Genomic DNA, 11,568 nt, shown 5'->3' on the forward strand with positions numbered 1-11,568 from the left:
GGACGCGCTCCCCCTCGCCACGCGCATGGAGACCTGACTTCCCTGGCGCCGCACGAGAGGCTCCCTGAGATCCTCGTCGTGCCTCGGGAGAAATCCCCCAAGGGCGCCGCAGCTCGAGGAGACCCCTGATACGCCCCCCGTCCTCGCGAGCTGAGGGCCTTCTTCTCCTGCATGGCCTGGAGAGCAATCCCGGGTCCTCTCTCCAAACGGAAGAGGAGGCTGGACTCCCTTGAGGCCGCTCAGGGGGCTCCAAGAGACCCGCGTCGCGACTCGAGAGGAGAGCGGAGTCCTTGGCTTCCCCTCGAGACGAGGCCTGACTCCCTGGGGGAGCCTGCAATGCAACCCCGAGATCCCTGCCTTCCCTGGAGAGGAATATTAGGTCCCGGACACACGCCTAGGTGAGGTCTCTGCGGCCCTGCAGTGACTCGAGCGCAACCCCCAGCTGTCCCTCGCAACCCGAGGGGAAGATTGGGCTTCCCAGGGCCACCCAAGGGGAAAGCTGAGATCCCCGTCGTAACTCGAGAATGCCGCCGCAACTCGAGAAAAACCACGTGGTTCCCACCTCTTGGCAAGATGAGGCCCTTGCCCGCCACGGCGTCTCCAGGGAAGTCCCCTGTTTCGCCCTGAAGGGCGAAACGGTCCCTGACAGCCTTCCTGCCACCTCCAAAAGTCCCCCGACACGCCGGGGTCCCCCGAGGGGAACACCGAGGTTCCCGGCACCGCTTCCTCTGAGCCCCTTCTCCCCTCCTGATCGCGACAGCAGAGGCGATTCCCCTGCGTGGTCGGGAAGGGGTTCCCGGCCTTCCCGGCGCACCTCAGAATGAGGCCGGTCTAACGAGGAAATTCGAGACGAGCCACGTGGGTGGGGCCACATGCCGAACGCCCCCGATTCCCCGGTCCGCTCTTGAGAAGGACCCGAGGCCCGGACCCCTCTTCGAAGGCAACCCTGTGGCTGAAGGCACAAGACGAAGGGGCACTGGCACCCCCGTGCATCGTCCGCAAAGACCCGCGGGTTCCACACACAGCTCGACGAGGGGCCTGAGACCCCCTGAGCAACTCGAGAGGCCAGCGGGGTTCCCTTCCTCAGACAAGACGAGGCCTGACTCTCCTGGCCCAACTCTGCAGGGACCCTGCAGTCGGAGTCCGAAACGGAGAGGAAGCCTGAGGTTCCTGCCTCCCCTCGAGGTGAGGCCCTCTTCCGTTGCGCCAGACCCAGCGGAGTCCCGAGGGGCCCCGCCACCTCCACAGGATCCCTCGCCACTCAGAGGCACCCTGGGAAGTTCCCTAAGGTCCCTGGCAGAAGGCGAGGGAAACGAGGGTTTCCCGCCGCCCCCCGAGAAAGACCTCGAGAGTCCTTCTTCAACGCGTCTCGAGGCCCTAGTCCCCTCCCGTGACTCGAGAGCCAGGACGCGCTCCCCCTCGCCACCCGCATGGAGACCTGACTTCCCTGGCGCCGCACGAGAGGCTCCCTGAGATCCTCGTCGTGCCTCGGGAGAAAACCCCCAAGGGCGCCGCAGCTCGAGGAGACCCCTGATACGCCCCCCGTCCTCGCGAGCTGAGGGCCTTCTTCTCCTGCATGGCCTGGAGAGCAATCCCGGGTCCTCTCTCCAAACGGAAGAGGAGGCTGGACTCCCTTGAGGCCGCTCAGGGGGCTCCAAGAGACCCGCGTCGCGACTCGAGAGGAGAGCGCAGTCCTTGGCTTCCCCTCGAGACGAGGCCTGACTCCCCGGGGGAGCCTGCAATGCAACCCCGAGATCCCTGCCTTCCCTGGAGAGGAATATTAGGTCCCGGACACACGCCTAGGTGAGGTCTCTTCGGCCCTGCAGTGACTCGAGCGCAACCCCCAGCTGTCCCTCGCAACCCGAGGGGAAGATTGGGCTTCCCAGGGCCACCCAAGGGGAAAGCTGAGATCCCCGTCGTAACTCGAGAATGCCGCCGCAACTCGAGAAAAACAACGTGGTTCCCACCTCTTGGCAAGATGAGGCCCTTGCCCGCCACGGCGTCTCCAGGGAAGTCCCCTGTTTCGCCCTGAAGGGCGAAACGGTCCCTGACAGCCTTCCTGCGACCTCCAAAAGTCCCCTGACACGCCGGGGTCCCCCGAGGGGAACACCGAGGGTCCCGGCACCGCTTCCTCTGAGCCCCTTCTCCCCTCCTGATCGCGACAGCAGAGGCGATTCCCCTGCGTGGTCGGGAAGGGGTTCCCGGCCTTCCCGGCGCACCTCAGAATGAGGCCGGTCTAACGAGGAAATTCGAGACGAGCCACGTGGGTGGGGCCACATGCCGAACGCCCCCGATTCCCCGGTCCGCTCTTGAGAAGGACCCGAGGCCCGGACCCCTCTTCGAAGGCAACCCTGTGGCTGAAGGAAGAACACGAAGGGGCACTGCCACCCCCGTGCATCGTCCGCAAAGACCCGCGGGTTCCACACACAGCTCGACGAGGGGCCTGAGACCCCCTGAGCAACTCGAGAGGCCAGCGGGGTTCCCTTCCTCAGACAAGACGAGGCCTGACTCTCCTGGCCCAACTCTGCAGGGACCCTGCGGTCGGAGTCCGAAACGGAGAGGAAGCCTGAGGTTCCTGCGTCCCCTCGAGGTGAGGCCCTCTTCCGTTGCGCCAGACCCAGCGGAGTCCCGAGGGTCCCCGCCACCTCCACAGGATCCCTCGCCTCTCAGAGGCACCCTGGGAAGTTCCCTAAGGTCCCCGGCAGAAGGCGAGGGACACGACGGTTTCCCGCCGCCCCCCGACAAAGACCTCGAGAGTCCTTCTTCAACGCGTCTCGAGGCCCTAGTCCCCTCCCGTGACTCGAGAGCCAGGACGCGCTCCCCCTCGCCACGCGCATGGAGACCTGACTTCCCTGGCGCCGCACGAGAGGCTCCCTGAGATCCTCGTCGTGCCTTGGGAGAAAACCCCCACGGGCGCCGCAGCTCGAGGAAACCCCTGAGACGCCCCCCGTCCTCGCGGGCTGAGGGCCTTCTTCTCCTGCATGGCCTGAAGAGCAATCCCAGGTCCTCTCTACAAACGGAAGAGGAGGCTGGACTCCCTTGAGGCCGCTCAGGGGGCTCCAAGAGTCCCGCGTCGCGACTCGAGAGGAGAGCGGAGTCCTTGGCTTCCCCTCGAGATGAGGCCTGACTCCCCGGGGGAGCCTGCAATGCAACCCCGAGATCCCTGCCTTCCCTGGCGAGGAATATTAGGTCCCGGACACACGCCTAGGTGAGGTCTCTTCGGCCCTGCAGTGACTCGAGCGCAACCCCAAGCTGTCCCTCGCAACCCGAGGGGAAGATTGGGCTTCCCAGGGCCAACCCAAGGGGAAGGCTGAGATCCCCGTCGTAACTCGAGAATGCCGCCGCAACTCGAGAAAAACCACGTGGTTCCCACCTCTTGGCAAGATGGGCCCTTGCCCGCCACGGCGTCTCCAGGGAAGCCCCCTGTTCCGCCCTGAAGGGCGAAACGGTCCCTGACAGCCTTCTTGCGACCCCCAAAAGTCCCCCGACACGCCGGTGTCCCCCGAGGGGAACACCGAGGGTCCCGGCACCGCTTCCTCTGAGCCCCTTCTCCCCTCCTGATCGTGACAGGAGAGGCGATTCCCCTGCGTGGTCTGGAAGGGGTTCCCGGCCTTCCCGGCGAACCTCAGGATGAGGCCGGTCTCACGAGGAAATTCGAGACGAGCCACGTGGGTGGGGCCACATGCCGAACGCCCCCGATTCCCCGGTCCGCTCTTGAGAAGGACCCGAGGCCCGGACCCCTCTTCGAAGGCAACCCTGTGGCTGAAGGCACAACACGAAGGGGCACTGCCACCCCCGTGCATCGTCCGCAAAGACCCGCGGGTTCCACACACAGCTCGACGAGGGGCCTGAGACCCCCTGAGCAACTCGAGAGGCCAGCGGGGTTCCCTTCCTCAGACAAGACGAGGCCTGACTCTCCTGGCCCAACTCTGCAGGGACCCTGCGGTCGGAGTCCGAAACGGAGAGGAAGCCTGAGGTTCCTGCCTCCCCTCGAGGTGAGGCCCTCTTCCGTTGCGCCAGACCCAGCGGAGTCCCGAGGGTCCCCGCCACCTCCACAGGATCCCTCGCCTCTCAGAGGCACCCTGGGAAGTTCCCTAAGGTCCCCGGCAGAAGGCGAGGGAAACGACGGTTTCCCGCCGCCCCCCGAGAAAGACCTCGAGAGTCCTTCTTCAACGCGTCTCGAGGCCCTAGTCCCCTCCCGTGACTCGAGAGCCAGGACGCGCTCCCCCTCGCCACGCGCATGGAGACCTGACTTCCCTGGCGCCGCACGAGAGGCTCCCTGAGATCCTCATCGTGCCTTGGGAGAAAACCCCCACGGGCGCCGCAGCTCGAGGAAACCCCTGAGACGCCCCCCGTCCTCGCGGGCTGAGGGCCTTCTTCTCCTGCATGGCCTGAAGAGCAATCCCAGGTCCTCTCTACAAACGGAAGAGGAGGCTGGACTCCCTTGAGGCCGCTCAGGGGGCTCCAAGAGTCCCGCGTCGCGACTCGAGAGGAGAGCGGAGTCCTTGGCTTCCCCTCGAGATGAGGCCTGACTCCCCGGGGGAGCCTGCAATGCAACCCCGAGATCCCTGCCTTCCCTGGCGAGGAATATTAGGTCCCGGACACACGCCTAGGTGAGGTCTCTTCGGCCCTGCAGTGACTCGAGCGCAACCCCCAGCTGTCCCTCGCAACCCGAGGGGAAGATTGGGCTTCCCAGGGCCAACCCAAGGGGAAGGCTGAGATCCCCGTCGTAAATCGAGAATGCCGCCGCAACTCGAGAAAAACCACGTGGTTCCCACCTCTTGGCAAGATGAGGCCCTTGCCCGCCACGGCGTCTCCAGGGAAGACCCCTGTTCCGCCCTGAAGGGCGAAACGGTCCCTGACAGCCTTCTTGCGACCCCCAAAAGTCCCCCTACACGCCGGGGTCCCCCGAGGGGAACACCGAGAGTCCCGGCACCGCTTCCTCTGAGCCCCTTCTCCCCTCCTGATCGCGACAGCAGAGGCGATTCCCCTGCGTGGTCTGGAAGGGGTTCCCGGCCTTCCCGGCGCACCTCAGGATGAGGCCGGTCTCACGAGGAAATTCGAGACGAGCCACGTGGGTGGGGCCACATGCTGAACGCCCCCGATTCCCCGGTCCGCTCTTGAGAAGGACCCGAGGCCCGGACCCCTCTTCGAAGGCAACCCTGTGGCTGAAGGCACAACACGAAGGGGCACTGCCACCCCCGTGCATCGTCCGCAAAGACCCGCGGGTTCCACACACAGCTCGACGAGGGGCCTGATACCCCCTGAGCAACTCGAGAGGCCAGCGGGGTTCCCTTCCTCAGACAAGACGAGGCCTGACTCTCCTGGCCCAACTCTGCAGGGACCCTGCGGTCGGAGTCCGAAACGGAGAGGAAGCCTGAGGTTCCTGCCTCCCCTCGAGGTGAGGCCCTCTTCCGTTGCGCCAGACCCAGCGGAGTCCTGAGGGGCCCCGCCACCTCCACAGGATCCCTCGCCACTCAGAGGCACCCTGGGAAGTTCCCTAAGGTCCCTGGCAGAAGGCGAGGGAAACGAGGGTTTCCCGCCGCCCCCCGAGAAAGACCTCGAGAGTCCTTCTTCAACGCGTCTCGAGGCCCTAGTCCCCTCCCGTGACTCGAGAGCCAGGACGCGCTCCCCCTCGCCACGCGCATGGAGACCTGACTTCCCTGGCGCCGCACGAGAGGCTCCCTGAGATCCTCGTCGTGCCTCGGGAGAAAACCCCCAAGGGCGCCGCAGCTCGAGGAGACCCCTGATACGCCCCCCGTCCTCGCGAGCTGAGGGCCTTCTTCTCCTGCATGGCCTGGAGAGCAATCCCGGGTCCTCTCTCCAAACGGAAGAGGAGGCTGGACTCCCTTGAGGCCGCTCAGGGGGCTCCAAGAGACCCGCGTCGCGACTCGAGAGGAGAGCGGAGTCCTTGGCTTCCCCTCGAGACAAGGCCTGACTCCCCGGGGGAGCCTGGAATGCAACCCCGAGATCCCTGCCTTCCCTGGAGAGGAATATTAGGTACCGGACACACGCCTAGGTGAGGTCTCTTCGGCCCTGCAGTGACTCGAGCGCAACCCCCAGCTTTCCCTCGCAACCCGAGGGGAAGATTGGGCTTCCCAGGGCCAAACCCAGGGGGAGGCTGACATCCCCGTCGTAACTCGAGAATGCCGCCGCAACTCGAGAAAAACCACGTGGTTCCCACCTCTTGGCAAGATGAGGCCCTTGCCCTCCACGGCGTCTCAAGGGAAGTCCCCTATTCCACCCTGAAGGGTGAAACGGTCCCTGACAGCCTTCCTGCGACCCCCAAAAGTCCCCCGACACGCCGGGGTCCCCCGAGGGGAACACCGAGCGTCCCGGCACCGCTTCCTCTGAGCCCCTTCTCCCCTCCTGATCGCGACAGGAGAGGCGATTCCCCTGCGTGGTCTGGAAGGGGTTCCCGGCCTTCCCGGCGCACCTCAGGATGAGGCCGGTCTCACAAGGAAATTCGAGACGAGCCACGTGGGTGGGGCCACATGCCGAACGCCCCCGATTCCCCGGTCCACTCTTGAGAAGGACCCGAGGCCCGGACCCCTCTTCGAAGGCAACCCTGTGGCTGAAGGCACAACACGAAGGGGCACTGCCACCCCCGTGCATCGTCCGCAAAGACCCGCGGGTTCCACACACAGCTCGACGAGGGGCCTGAGACCCCCTGAGCAACTCGAGAGTCCAGCGGGATTCCCTTCCTCAGACAAGACGAGGCCTGACTCTCCTGGCCCAACTCTGCAGGAACCCTGCGGTCGGAGTCCGAAACGGAGAGGAAGCCTGAGGTTCCTGCCTCCCCTCGAGGTGAGGCCCTCTTCCGTTGCGCCAGACCCAGCGGAGTCCCGAGGGGCCCCGCCACCTCCACAGGATCCCTCACCTCTCAGAGTCACCCTGGGAAGTTCCCTAAAGTCCCCGGCAGAAGGTGAGGTAAACGAGGGTTTCCCGCTGACCCTCGAGAAAGACCGCGAGAGTCCTTCTTCAACAGCTCTCGAGGCCCTAGTCCCCTCCCGTGACTCGAGAGCCAGGACGCGCTCCCCCTCGCCACGCGCATGGAGACCTGACTTCCCTGGCGCCGCACGAGAGGCTCCCTGAGATCCTCGTCGTGCCTCGGGAGAAAACCCCCACGGGCGCCGCAGCTCGAGGAAACCCCTGAGACGCCCCCGTCCTCGCGAGCTGAGGGCCTTCTTCTCCTGCATGGCCTGGAGAGCAATCCCGGTCCTCTCTCCAAACGGAAGAGGAGGCTGGACTCCCTTGAGGCCGCTCAGGGGGCTCCAAGAGACCCGCGTTGCGACTCGAGAGGAGAGCGGAATCCTTGGCTTGCCCTCGAGACGAGGCCTGACTCTCCGAGGGAGCCTGGAATGCAACCCCGAGATCCCTGCCTTCCCTGGAGAGGAATATTAGGTCCCGGACACACGCCTAGGTGAGGTCTCTTCGGCCCTGCAGTGACTCGAGCGCAACCCCCAGCTTTCCCTCGCAACCCGAGGGGAAGATTGGGCTTCCCAGGGCCAACCCAAGGGGAAGGCTGAGATTCCCGTCGTAACTCGAGAATGCCGCCGCAACTCGAGAAAAACCACGTGGTTCCCACCTCTTTGCAAGATGAGGCCCTTGCCCGCCACGGCGTCTCCAGGGAAGTCCCCTCTTCCCCCCTGAAGGGCGAAACGGTCCCTGACAGCCTTCCTGCGACCCCCAAAAGTCCCCCGACACGCCGGGGTCCCCCGAGGGGAACACCGAGTGTCCCGGCACCGCTTCCTCTGAGCCCCTTCTCCCCTCCTGATCGTGACAGGAGAGGCGATTCCCCTGCGTGGTCTGGAAGGGGTTCCCGGCCCTCCCGGCGCACCTCAGGATGAGGCCGGTCTCACGAGGAAATTCGAGACGAGCCACGTGGGTGGGGCCACATGCCGAACGCCCCCGATTCCCTGGTCCGCTCTAGAGAAGGACCCGAGGCCCGGACCCCTCTTCGAAGGGAACCCTGTGGGTGAAGGCACAACACGAAGGGGCACTGCCACCCCCGTGCATCGTCCGCAAAGACCCGCGGGTTCCACACACAGCTCGACGAGGGGCCTGAGACCCCCTGAGCAACTCGAGAGGCCAGCGGGGTTCCCTTCCTCAGACAAGACGAGGCCTGACTCTCCTGTCCCAACTCTGCAGGGACCCTGCGGTCGGAGTCCGAAACGGAGAGGAATCCTGAGGTTCCTGTCTCCCCTCGAGGTGAGGCCCTCTTCCATTGCACCAAACCCAGATGAGTCCCGAGAGGCCCCTCCCAACTCCACAGTATCCCTGAATTCTCAGAGGCACCTTGAGAATCTACCTGAGGTCACCGGCTCAAGTCCAGGGAACCCAGGGTTTCCTGCTGCGACCCGAGAAAGACCTTGAGAGTCCTTCAGCGCGTCTTAATACCCGATTCCCCTACCATGACTCGAGAGCAAAGACCCGCCCCCCATCGCCATGCCCATGGAGACCTGACTTCCCTGACTCCTGAAGAGGGTCTACCTGAGCTCCCCATCGTACCTCTTCGGAAACCCCATTCAGGCACCGAAGCTCGAGAAACCCCACGATACGCCCCCGTCATCACGAGATGAGGGACTTGTTTCCTGCCTGGCGTGGAGAGCAAAACCGAGTCCTCTCTCCAGACTCCACAGGAGGCTTGACTCTCTTTAGGCCTCTCAGTTGTCTCCAAGAGATACCTGTCAGGACCTGAAGGGAGAGCAGAGTCCTTTGCTTCCCCTCGAGACGAGGCCTGACTCCCCGTGTGAGTCTGGAATGCAACCCCGAGTTCCTGTCACACCTGGAGAGGAAAACTCGGTCCTGGACACAAGCCTAGATGAGGTCTATTTTGCACTGCAGTTACTAGAGAGCAATCGCCAGCTCTCCCTCGCAAATCGAATGGAAGATTGGACTTCCCTGGGCCAATACAATTGGAAGCCTGAATTCGACATCGTAACTCGAGAATCCCGCCGAAACTCGAGAAAATCCACGTGGTTCCCCCATCAGCGCTAGATGAGGCCCTTGCCCGCTACAGCGACTCAAGAGAAGTCCCACTTTCTGTCTTGAAGTGCGAAACGGTACTTGGCACCCTTGATGCAATTTCAAAATTCCCCGACATACCGGTCTCACTCGAAAGGAACACCGAGGTTCCCGGAACCACTTCATTTGAGCTCCTTCTCCCCTCGTGATCGCGACAGGAGTGTCGATTCCCCTGCTATGTCTGGAAGGGGTTCCCGACCTTTCCAGCGCGCCTAAGGATGAGGCAGGTCTCACGAGGAAATTCGAGACATAGCCTCGTGGGTGGTGCCACAAGCCGAAAGACCCCGATTTCCCGGTCTGCTCTTGATAAGAACGTGATGCCCTGACACCTTTACGAAGGAAAACCTGTGGATGAAAGCACAACACGAAGGGGCACTGACACCCCCGTGCATCGTCCAGAAAAACCCGCAGGTTACAAACACAGTTCGACAAGTGGTCTGTCACCCCGTGAACAACTCGACAGACAAGTGGAGTTCCATTCCTCCACACAAGACGAGACCTGATTTTCTGTACCAACTCTGCAGGGAAACTGCGATCCGAGTCAGTACCAGCGACAGGAAACCCAGGAGAGGAAACATGAGGTTCCTGCCTCCACTCGACCTGAGGCTCTCATCCATTGCACCAAACCCAGTGGAGTCCAGAGAGGCCCCTCCCAACTCCACAGTACCCCTGACTTCTCAGAGGCACCCGGAGAAGCTCCATGAGGTCACCGGCACATGTCGAGGGAACCCAGGGTTTCCTGCCACAATGGGAAAAAGACCTCGAGAGTCCTACTTCAACGTGTCTTGAAGCCCGAATCTGCTTCCATGGCTCTATAGAAATGACACGCACCCCCTCGCCACGCACATGGAGACCTGACTTCCCTGGCACCATAAGAGAGGCTCCCTGAGCTCCCTGTCGTACCTCGTGAGAAACCCCACACTGATGCCGCAGCTTGAGAAAACTCACCATAGGCCCCTGTCATCGCGAGATGAGGGCCTTCTTTTCCTGCATGGCCTGGAGAGGAATCCCGAATCCTCTTTCCAAACTCCACAGGAGGCTTGACTCCCTTTAGGCCACTTAGTGGGCTCCAAGAGATACCCGTCGCGACTCGAGAGGAGAATTGAGTCCTTTGCTTCCCCTCGAGACAAGGCCTGACTCACCAGGTGGGTCTGGAATGCAACCCCGAGATCCCTGTCTCCCCTGGAGAGGAACATTAGGTCCTGGAAACAAGCCTAGATGAGGTCTCTTTTGCCCTTCTGTAACTCGAGAGCAATCCCCCGCTCTCGCTGACAACTCGAATGGAAAATTGGACTTCCCTGGGCCAACACAAGAGGAAGCCTGAATTCCCCTTCGTAACTCGAGAATCCCGCCGCAACTCGAGAAAAAGCACTTGGTTCCCTAGTCATCACAAGATGAGGCCCTTGCCCGCTACAGCTTCTCAAGAAAAGTCCCACGTTCCGTCTTGAAGTGCAAAACGATACTTGACACCCTTGATGTGACCCCAAAAGTTCCCCGAAATATCGGTCTCACTCGAGGTGAACACCGAGGTTCCCGGCACCAGTTTATCTGAGCCCCTTCTCCCCTCCTGTTCGTGATAGGAGGGTCACTTCCCCTGCTTTGTTTGTAAGGGGTTGCCGACCTTCACGGGGCACTTCAGGATGAGGCCGGTCTCACGAGGAAATTCGAGACGTAGCTCGTGGGTGGTACCACATGCCAAAAGACTATGATTTCCCGGTACGCTCTTGATAAGAACCCGATGCCTGGACACCTCTTCGAAGGCAACCCTGTGGATGAAGGCACAACACAAAGGGGCACTGACACCCTCGTGCATCGTCCGGAAAAACCCGCAGGTTCCACATACAGCTCAACAAGTGGCTTGTCACCCCTGAAGAACTCGAGAGGCAAGTGGGGTTTCATTCCTCTACACAAGACGATGCCTGACTCTCCTGTCCCAACTCTGCAGGGACTTTGCGATCCGAATCAGACCAGCGCCAGTGAAGTCACGAGAGGAACGCTGAGGTTCCTGCCTCCACTCGAGATTAGGACCTCTTCCATTGCACGAAACCCAGTGGAGTCCCGAGAGACGCGTCCCAGCTCCACAGTATCCCTGACTTCTCAGAGGCACCCTGAGAAGCTCCCTGAGGTCACCAGCACAATTCGAGTGAACCCAGGGTTTACTGCCGCCACCATAGAAAGAACTCAAGAGTCCTGCTTCAACGCATTTTGAGGCCTGATTCCCCTACCATGACTCGAGGGCAATGACGCGCTCCCTCTGCTACACTCATGAAGCCCTGACTTCCCTGGCGCCACACGAGAGGCTCCCTGAACTCCCCGTCATACCTCGTGAGGAACCAAACACTGGCGCCACAGACAGAGAAAACCCACGAGACGCCCCCATTTTCGCGACATGACGGCCTTCTTTTCTAGCATGGCCTGGAGAGCAATCCCGAGTCCTCTCTCCAAACTCCACAGTAGGCTTGACTCCCTTTTGGTCACTCAGTGGACTCCAAGACATACCCGTCGCGACTCGAGAGGAGAGCGGAGTCTTTTCCTTCCCCT

This window comes from Bubalus kerabau, unplaced genomic scaffold (assembly GCF_029407905.1).
Source record: "Bubalus kerabau isolate K-KA32 ecotype Philippines breed swamp buffalo unplaced genomic scaffold, PCC_UOA_SB_1v2 scaffold_30, whole genome shotgun sequence".
NCBI classification, from domain to species: domain Eukaryota; kingdom Metazoa; phylum Chordata; class Mammalia; order Artiodactyla; family Bovidae; genus Bubalus; species Bubalus kerabau.